The sequence below is a fragment of the Raphanus sativus genome, chromosome 2 (assembly GCF_000801105.2).
Source record: "Raphanus sativus cultivar WK10039 chromosome 2, ASM80110v3, whole genome shotgun sequence".
In the NCBI taxonomy this organism is placed as follows: Eukaryota; Viridiplantae; Streptophyta; class Magnoliopsida; order Brassicales; family Brassicaceae; genus Raphanus; species Raphanus sativus.
This window is the reverse complement of record NC_079512.1, coordinates 12,907,553-12,915,966: the sequence shown is the minus strand read 5'-3', so window position 1 is coordinate 12,915,966 and position 8,414 is coordinate 12,907,553. Positions and strand designations below refer to the sequence as shown.

Here is an 8,414-nt window from a genome sequence, read left to right as displayed (position 1 = left end):
CGAATTCTTATAATAAAGTATTTCAGCTTTCGCATGTGAATCAATCCTATTGACTAAGCTGCGATATCTCATTTGTTGCTTGTTGATATGGATCGAACATCGATTGATGCTATGGTATGAGCATCGATTGATGTTCACTTAGGCAAGTTTTAGCGAGTTGATCGATAAGTTCACTAGTCTTAACTAAATCAGATGTCTCTTGTTTTTAGCAATCCTACCTGAAGGGAATCTATTATGGTGCAGAACCTATTGTCGTAATTGTCCATAATCCTAAAATCAAGGTCTAGATAGCTACTCTAGAACACATGCACTGCAATCAATTCCTTCAAAGAAATCTATCACCTTAGCAGTAGCGCTGGGAATTTGGTTCTAAACCCGCGGGGCCCGGCCCATTAGGCCCGCTGCGGGGCTGGTGCGGGCCAAACCAAAACACAATTTTTAATTTCGCGGGTCAAGCGGATCAGACAAATAAAAAGCGGGGCGGGTGCGGGTCTTGATAATTTTATAAGCGGGTTAGCGGGTACCCGCATATGTTGAAAGACATGTGGTTTTTTTAGTTTCCGTTTGTGCCGTTTTTGTGTTTTAGGTTGTTGGGGTATAAAATAAATCTGAAAGCCCTAATTTCTAGTTTTCAGTTCTCTTTGCCGACTCCCGTGACCTAAATCGAACCTCACTCCTTGGCTCTCTGCAGATCAAACCCGTTAACTGTCGAGTCTCTTCCGAGTCTCGTCGCTATGTCTCGACTCTCTGTCTCTCTCACGGTTGAATCTCGCTAGATAACAAGGTATATGTCGCTCTCTCAACTCTCTGTCTCCCTGTCTCTCTCTAGTTTTGCTCTCTTATCTATCTCATGACTCTCTGTATCTCACTAGTTTGTCTGTATGTCTTTCTCCAGTTTGTCTGTCTGTCTTTCTCTAATTTGTTTCTCAGAGTTTTTATCTCTCTGTCTCTCTATCTCTCTCTGAGTTTGTCTTTTTCGTTATTGATTTCTCATCCTCTCTTCTTGTCTTTTTACAGGTACTGACATGGAATCTGAGAAACAAAATGGAGTCGATGGTGGGAAAACAAAAACAAATCTGAGTGTTGGTAGTGATTTCTGCTCTGGCTTCGCGGGTTTGAACCATATGACAAAGGTGAGTTTTATGTTATTTCCTTTACAGTGGTGTTCTTATGTTGTACTTACTCTCATTTATGTTCTTGGACAGAAACAGAGGCTGTGATCAAGATGAGAGCTTACCTACGTTTTGAATCCTTTGCGTAGACATGCAATGTAAGTAATAGTTAATTTGTCATTTACCTTCTTTTCATTTATTTCCTTGTCATTTACTATGTTCTTAACCATTTAGGTACTCAGAGAAACTTCTGTTCGTGGCAAGAAGAAGAAGGAGGAGCTCTATGCTATTTGATTTATAATTTTGGTTTCAGTTTGGACCATAACTTATGCGTTGGGTGTTATTGAAATTTGAATATATGTTGTATGTTTTATGTTTGTTGAGACTTAAAACTTATATTTGGTTTAGAATGTATGTGTTATAATTTTTTTGAGTTTTTTTTGCGGGTACCGGCCTGACCCGCTTGTTTAATGCGGGGCGGGTGCGGGTTTCCAGTCCAACTGTAAGCGGGTCGGGCGGGGCGGATCGGGCGGATAATCTTTTTATTTTCAAAAATGAGGTATACCCGCAGCGGGGCGGGTCGGGCGGGGCGGATCCGACCCGCTTCCCAGGACTACGTAGCAGTTCTATTGTCTTGGCTAATCCTTAATGACCTTAATTAAACATTAAATCTAACAAGTGAATTAGTCAGACATAGCAAAACAAAGCATAGCAATAATCTGAATAAACTACATAGATAAAATAAGGTAGAAAAACTGGAGTCCCAACACAAAGCTCTGTAGAAAATGTTCCAAATCACCACATTACTCCAAAACATGCATGAACCTGTAATAATATAAAAGACTTTAAAACATAAGAAATAGATTATAAAAAACTTATATACCATGGCTAAAAACTGGTAAAAATATGCTATATCAGCATATCTACTTCGTTTCACCTCACAATCTGCAGATCTAGGTCAAAGTAAGGGTTTGTTGCAATCTTTATCTCTTTATATCATTATCTAATCATGGTAGAAGTGTTTTTGTTGATAATTCATCCCCACATTTATATGTAGCATGTAGTTTTTTATGTAGATTTATATATATAGTTATACATATGATATATATATATATTGATGTTTGATGTGTGACAGATATAGATTTAATGCTAGGTTGTTAAACGATGGCTGAATGATGTTTAAGGATTGTATGTGATGATTGAATTGATTGGGGGTTATGGCATATATGTGGGCGGTGTATATGAGTTACAGAAACATGTAAGGTCTATTTGTGCCCGTGCAACGTGGCGAAGGTACGTACATCTCGGGAGTTGCATAGTTTTTTTACTGGATCATGTGGCGTCCGCGTGAGATGACATGATTCATCGCCGGAACGGGCATGCGGTGTGCGTGCCTGTGTGATGTTAAGAATGTGGTAGCACGGTTCAAGTGGAGACATTGTGATGTCTTAGAGACAACATGATGTGACGTGAACGTGTGAATGTTGTGGCGCAGATCATATGGAGACTGTGTGATGTGTCATGATCGCGTGAAGGCATATTGTGTGATGTGGTGAGTTCTCACGAGATAACATGAGAGGCGTGGAGACATTGTGTTGTGGTGTGGTCTTGTGTTGGCACCAATGGGGTTTATCCTCGTTTCTTGTTGATTGTTTTTGTTTTTCTGGAAATTTAAGTTAGATACTTATGCTATTTTGTATTATGATTGTTGATGATAGATTTCAGGGTTTTTAAAGATTTCTTCACTGAGTATTTGTCGAAATACTCGGCCCTCCTTTTTTTCAAGTGAGTTTGAGGAAGTGCATGAGTAGTCGTCTCGGTACGGTTTTGGCTTTTCAGGTGTTGGGTTTTCTTTATGATATTTCAATTTAAGACTTGATAACTGTATTTTAAACATTTTTCCTATTTTTTGTCAGCACATTTTTCGTATTTTTTTGTCAGCACATTTTTCCTATTAAAGTTGCAAGAAAACACAAAAATATAAGAACTAGCACTTCTTATTAGATTTAGAAACTCTCTCAAAACTAAATCAATGTATTTCTCATGATAAGAGATGCAACATCTCTGCAACTCCTTATATAGGAAGAAGCTACATCTTTTTCCTAATAATAATATGGAAACATTCCTAAGCTCGATATGTTTTTTCCTTTTCGTTAACCTACTAAACTTCTTTTTTAATAAGTTAACTTTCTCTTAAGTTAATTGGAATTATCCAACATTATCCCCCTTAATTCCAACTTGAATTTTGGGCTTGTTGATTTCTTCAACTCTGATCAACCATGTGCTGCTTCGATACGATGTTGCATCAATCTCAGACTCTTCCTTTGCCTTCGACATTTTCAAAATTGTATGCATCGAAACATGAGTTTTATTGCATGAGTCCATATCCATGTTAACGAGTATACCTTTCGTATATCCTCCTTGGTTGATTTGAATGCCATCAGCTCCTTGCATTACTTCGATGTGATCATCTTCTAAACACTCACGAATGAAATGGTACTTTGAGAGTATGTTTTTGCTTCTCTCGTAAAACACCATCTTCACATCAAATTGCTTAAGCTCCATGTCGTGATGTGCTATCAGTGCTAGCAACACTCTAATGGAAGTATGTCTGACCATCGATGAGAATATCTCATTGTAGTCTACTTCCTCTCTCTGACTGAAACTTCTTGCAATAACCCGAGCTTTATACTTAACTCCTTCTGCCGGTGATGCTTCATCCCTAATCTTGAAGACCCACTTGAAACCTATCGGTTCACACCTGTCGGCTTCTTACAAGCTTCCAAGTCTTGTTTTTGATGATAGATTCGATCTCTGCCATCATTGCATCGATCTATGCTTGTATCGCTGCAGCTTCGATGTGACTTTCTGGTTCACCATCGATGGTGAGCAATAGTCTACCACCTTTAACTTCAGCGAGTAGGATGTAATCATCAAATTTCTTTGGCTTTTTGATGTTACGGCCATATCTTGATGTTACATGCTGATCTTGGTTTGCATTTTTGTTCTCTGCTACTTGCTCTTGTTCACCTGCGTCTACAGCTTCTTCTTGGTGTTGGTGATCGTGATGCTCATCACCATCTCCTTCATCAATAACATTATGATGATCATCACCATCTCCTTCTTCTGTAACATCAATATGAGGAAGCTTGAATGATCTTGGTTCTTTGTCCAAGTTTGTTGATAGTGTAGACCAATTCCAACTCTTCTTCTCATCGAAGATTACGTCTCTACTAACAATAAGCTTCGTTGTGACAGGATCATAGAGCCTGTAAGCTTTTGAACCAGGTTCTGTCCCGAGATTGATCATCATCCTTGATCGATCATCTAGCTTTCTGAGATGTGGAGCATTGATCTTTGCAAAAGCGATGCACCCGAAGATCCTTAGATGCTCAATATTCGGTTTCTTAACAAAAAAGCCTTCATATGGAGTTTTATTTTCCAATGCCTTTGTAGCAATGCAGTTTATGAGATATGTTGAGGTACGTACTGTTTCACCCCATGGTTGATTAGGAATCTTCATCGCTTTCATCAAGATCCTTGTCATCTCCATTAGTGTTTTATTTCTTCTCTCGACCACACCGTTTTGTTACGGTGTATACGGTGCGGTAAGATGTTTAGTTACACTGTTTTCTTCACAAAAACGAATGAACTCAGAAGATGTGAACTCTCCTCCTCTCGGTGCGAAAAGTCTTGAGTTTTAGCTTCGTTAGAAGCTCCACGTACTCCTTGAACTTTTTGAACCGATTGAACGCTTCACTCTTCTCTCTTAGCAGCATCGTCCACATGTATCTGGAGTAGTCATCGATTAGGACGAATAAATATCGATTGTTTGCTGGTGTTGGTGGTGATATCGGTCTGCACAAGTCACCATGTACCAACTCCAATGCGTGTTATGCTTGATACTTTTCTTTAGGCGGGAAATATTTCCGAGTTTGCTTCCCAACTAAGCAAGCGCTGCAAACATCGTTCTCGTGTATCATCTGAGGCATCCCTACTACATCTCCTTGTCTACCATATTATTCATGACTCCAATGCTCACATATCCGAGCCGCGCATGCCACGTCGATGTAACATCAGTTTCCTGTATTTGAAGACACTTTGGTTATTCAATCTCCATTGGCGTCTTGTACAATCGATTTGGTGATCTCGAAACTTGTACTAATAGACTTCCACGGGGGTCACTTAGCATTAGCAAGTCTCCTTTCATGTTAACCTCACAACCCTTCTCGGTTGCTTGTCCAAGACTTATGATGTTGTGTTTTAGACTAGGAATGTAGTAGATGTCTTTGAGTGCTTTTCTCTCCCCTGTTTTTCCGATGAACGTGATTGAACCTTTCCCAATAATCTCGACGTTTGATCCATCACTGAATTTGACTTTGCCTTTGATGCTCTCATCTAGGTTTGAGAAGAACTCTCTCTTGCCTGTCATATGGTTACTTGCACCATTGTCAAGATACCATATACTCGTATTTCCATCACATACATCAAACCTTTTAGGAAACACTCTCTCTTCGTTGAGGAATACTACTTCGTGCATATATAATGCATCTGCTTCTTATGTTTCCGTTAGGTTAGCTTCTTTTCCAGCATTTAATCTTACAGTAGTCCTTCTTGGTCTTGTCCGAAGTTTCTCCTCCTTTGTTATGACCATCAGAACCATTAGACCTTCCTCGTCCTCCTCTTCCACCATAACCTCTACCTCTGCCTCTTCCTCGCGAGTTATTATGGCTTCCACGACCTTGTGCATCATTCTTCACAAACATTAGCATCGATTGATCTTCATTTTGGGTTTCTTCTTTTATGCGTTCTTCGAAAGCCTTCAATCTCCCAACAATATCTTCAAACCCCGTTGAATTTAGATCCAACACTTGTTCTAACGAAGCTACGATGTGAATGAACTTCGTTCTTGGAAGTCCCTTCAGAAACTTCTTTACCATCTTCTATTCTTCCATTATCTCTCCTAACGCGGCTGTTCTCGATGCTAAGCCTGAAAGTTTTCCTGCGTAGTCATCCACCGTGTCTATTTCTGTCATCTTCAGCTTGTCAAACTCAGACATCAAAATCTGTAACCTCGCTTCTCTCACACTATCAGCACTTAGGTTAGGGGATTTGATAGCTTCTCAAATCTTCTTTGATGTATCATGTTCTCCTATCTGAAGTATCAGCGCCTCCGGGACTGATTGAAAGATTAAAGCAATCGCCATATTGTTCTTCATTGCGTCATCGCTCCATGGATCAATTGTATCCCAAACTTCGTATAAACGAAGCATCACTTTCATGTGCATCGACCATACGGTGTAATTGGTCGATGTTAGCATCGGACATCGTATGTCCTTCTTCATCTCAAGACCTTTATCACGTGCTTGAGAAATGACACCGTCTCCCATATTTTGATCGAATTACAACTCCTCTTGTAAACGATTTTCGAAACCTGGAACTATGATACCAATTAAAGTTGCAAGAGAACACAAAAATATAACAACTAACACTTCTTATTAGATTTAGAAACTCTCTCAAAACTAAATCAATGTGTTTCTTATGATAAGGATTGCAACATCTCTGCAACTCTTTATATAGGAAGAAGCTACATTTTTTTCTAATAATAATATGGAAACATTTCTAAGCTCGATGTTTTCCTTTCGTTAACCTACTAAACTTCCTTTTAAATAAGTTAATTTTCTCTTAAGTTAATTGGAATTATCCAACACCTATTTATTTTACTACTTTGTAAGATATTTGGATTTGATACTTGGGAATAAGATTCGCAGTAGTTGACAAATTAAGTGTTTATTGTGATTGAAGACAATGTAAATACAAACCGCCTCGGTTAAGTAAGAAGTAAGCATGACACATACGATCTATGATCTAATATAACTGACTATGTTGAGACCATGCGTAACCAGAAATGACATAGACGTGATAACATGTTGAAAACAGGCGCCTGGACTGAAAAGAGATATACCACTATTTGTAGTTAGTTTCGGATTTTCCGGTTCATAATGGTCATACAAAAATACAGTGTGGCATACAGGGGCGAAGGCAGGGCCACAACTAAAAGGACACGTGCACCCATAGAATTATCAAATTTTTAAAATTTAGTATATAAATTGATAAAGACTTAGCTATGTGCACCCATTATTGTCTCATGTTTGATCTTAATTTTGTCATTTTATTTATATATTTTAAGTTATACACCGACTACAAAAAATTTCCTAGATTCGCCACTGGTGGCATAGCTTCTATGTCATGTAAAAAATGGGTTTTAACGCCTAACTGTTGGGGGCCTTCCGAAGGTCCTTTTGTATTATAAGGCTAATGGCGTGCTAAAACACTGTGTCGTTCGGCTACATCAGCCGACGCTGTCTCGCTGTTCGCAGGTAGCTAGTTACCTAGTTGGTATCTCTCGTCGTCAGTCGTCCGTCACGAATGACATATGGCATACGACAAACATTCGGTTCTTTAGAATCTTTTGGCAGATATCTGAACAAATAATGCATAATATTATAATAATTAATTATCGTTTTATTCGGTTTCTATTAGTATTGATTAAATATTTATCTGGCTCTCGCCGTAGCTATCTATAACAACTGAATGATTCCAAATTATCATATGACGTTCAAATGAATATATAAATCATGATATTATATTTACATATAAAATTAAACATATCACCTTCAATGCTGTATTGATGCGACAGCTTGGAGACTTGCTCTTTTACAAAAAAAAAGAAAAGCTTAGATATTTGTTTTTCCAAGTTAGTGCTATCTTTAGTCAAAAAAAAAAGTTAGTGCTACCTATACTCCTTCAAACCTAAGCTATATTAAATAGTCAACGGATATTCAGAAGCAAAAATATTTGGAAGTATTGAAACATCTTCTATAAATAACATAATGTTTTGAAAACATAATTTTAGTTTTGCAAAATGCTTTTTTTAGTATTTTCTTACATTCCCAATAAAGTTATAGTTTTTGAATGATATATTCTATTAATTTAAAGTCATATGTGTATCTATTGTTAGATGGTTATCATTTAAATTTTAAATAGTCCAACAAGACAATATAATAATAATAGGAGCATTAGAAATACATTTATTGATGTCAAGAAATTCATTTATTATAATTCAGTTACTAAAGATTTGGTTATCAGAATATATTGATTTCAGTTAACACTTGACATAACTGAAGCTTTTCATTCACAATATATTTAAGTTATGTGCATATATTTTCAATATATGAACTTTTAAATATTTTTATACGAAATATTTTACTTCAGACACTATAAATTCTTATAATAAGTGTC

At 37.5% G+C, this 8,414-nt stretch overlaps 1 long non-coding RNA gene across 1 annotated transcript; it reads left to right on the top strand.

Annotated features, from left to right (window-relative positions):
- Positions 1-639: 639 nt before the first annotated feature.
- On the top strand, positions 640-1,549 carry LOC130507872 (uncharacterized). The gene is made up of 4 exons (XR_008942483.1): positions 640-784; positions 1,018-1,133; positions 1,206-1,270; positions 1,347-1,549. It is a non-coding gene; the product is annotated as an uncharacterized LOC130507872 (long non-coding RNA).
- The last annotated feature ends 6,865 nt before the right edge of the window (positions 1,550-8,414 follow it).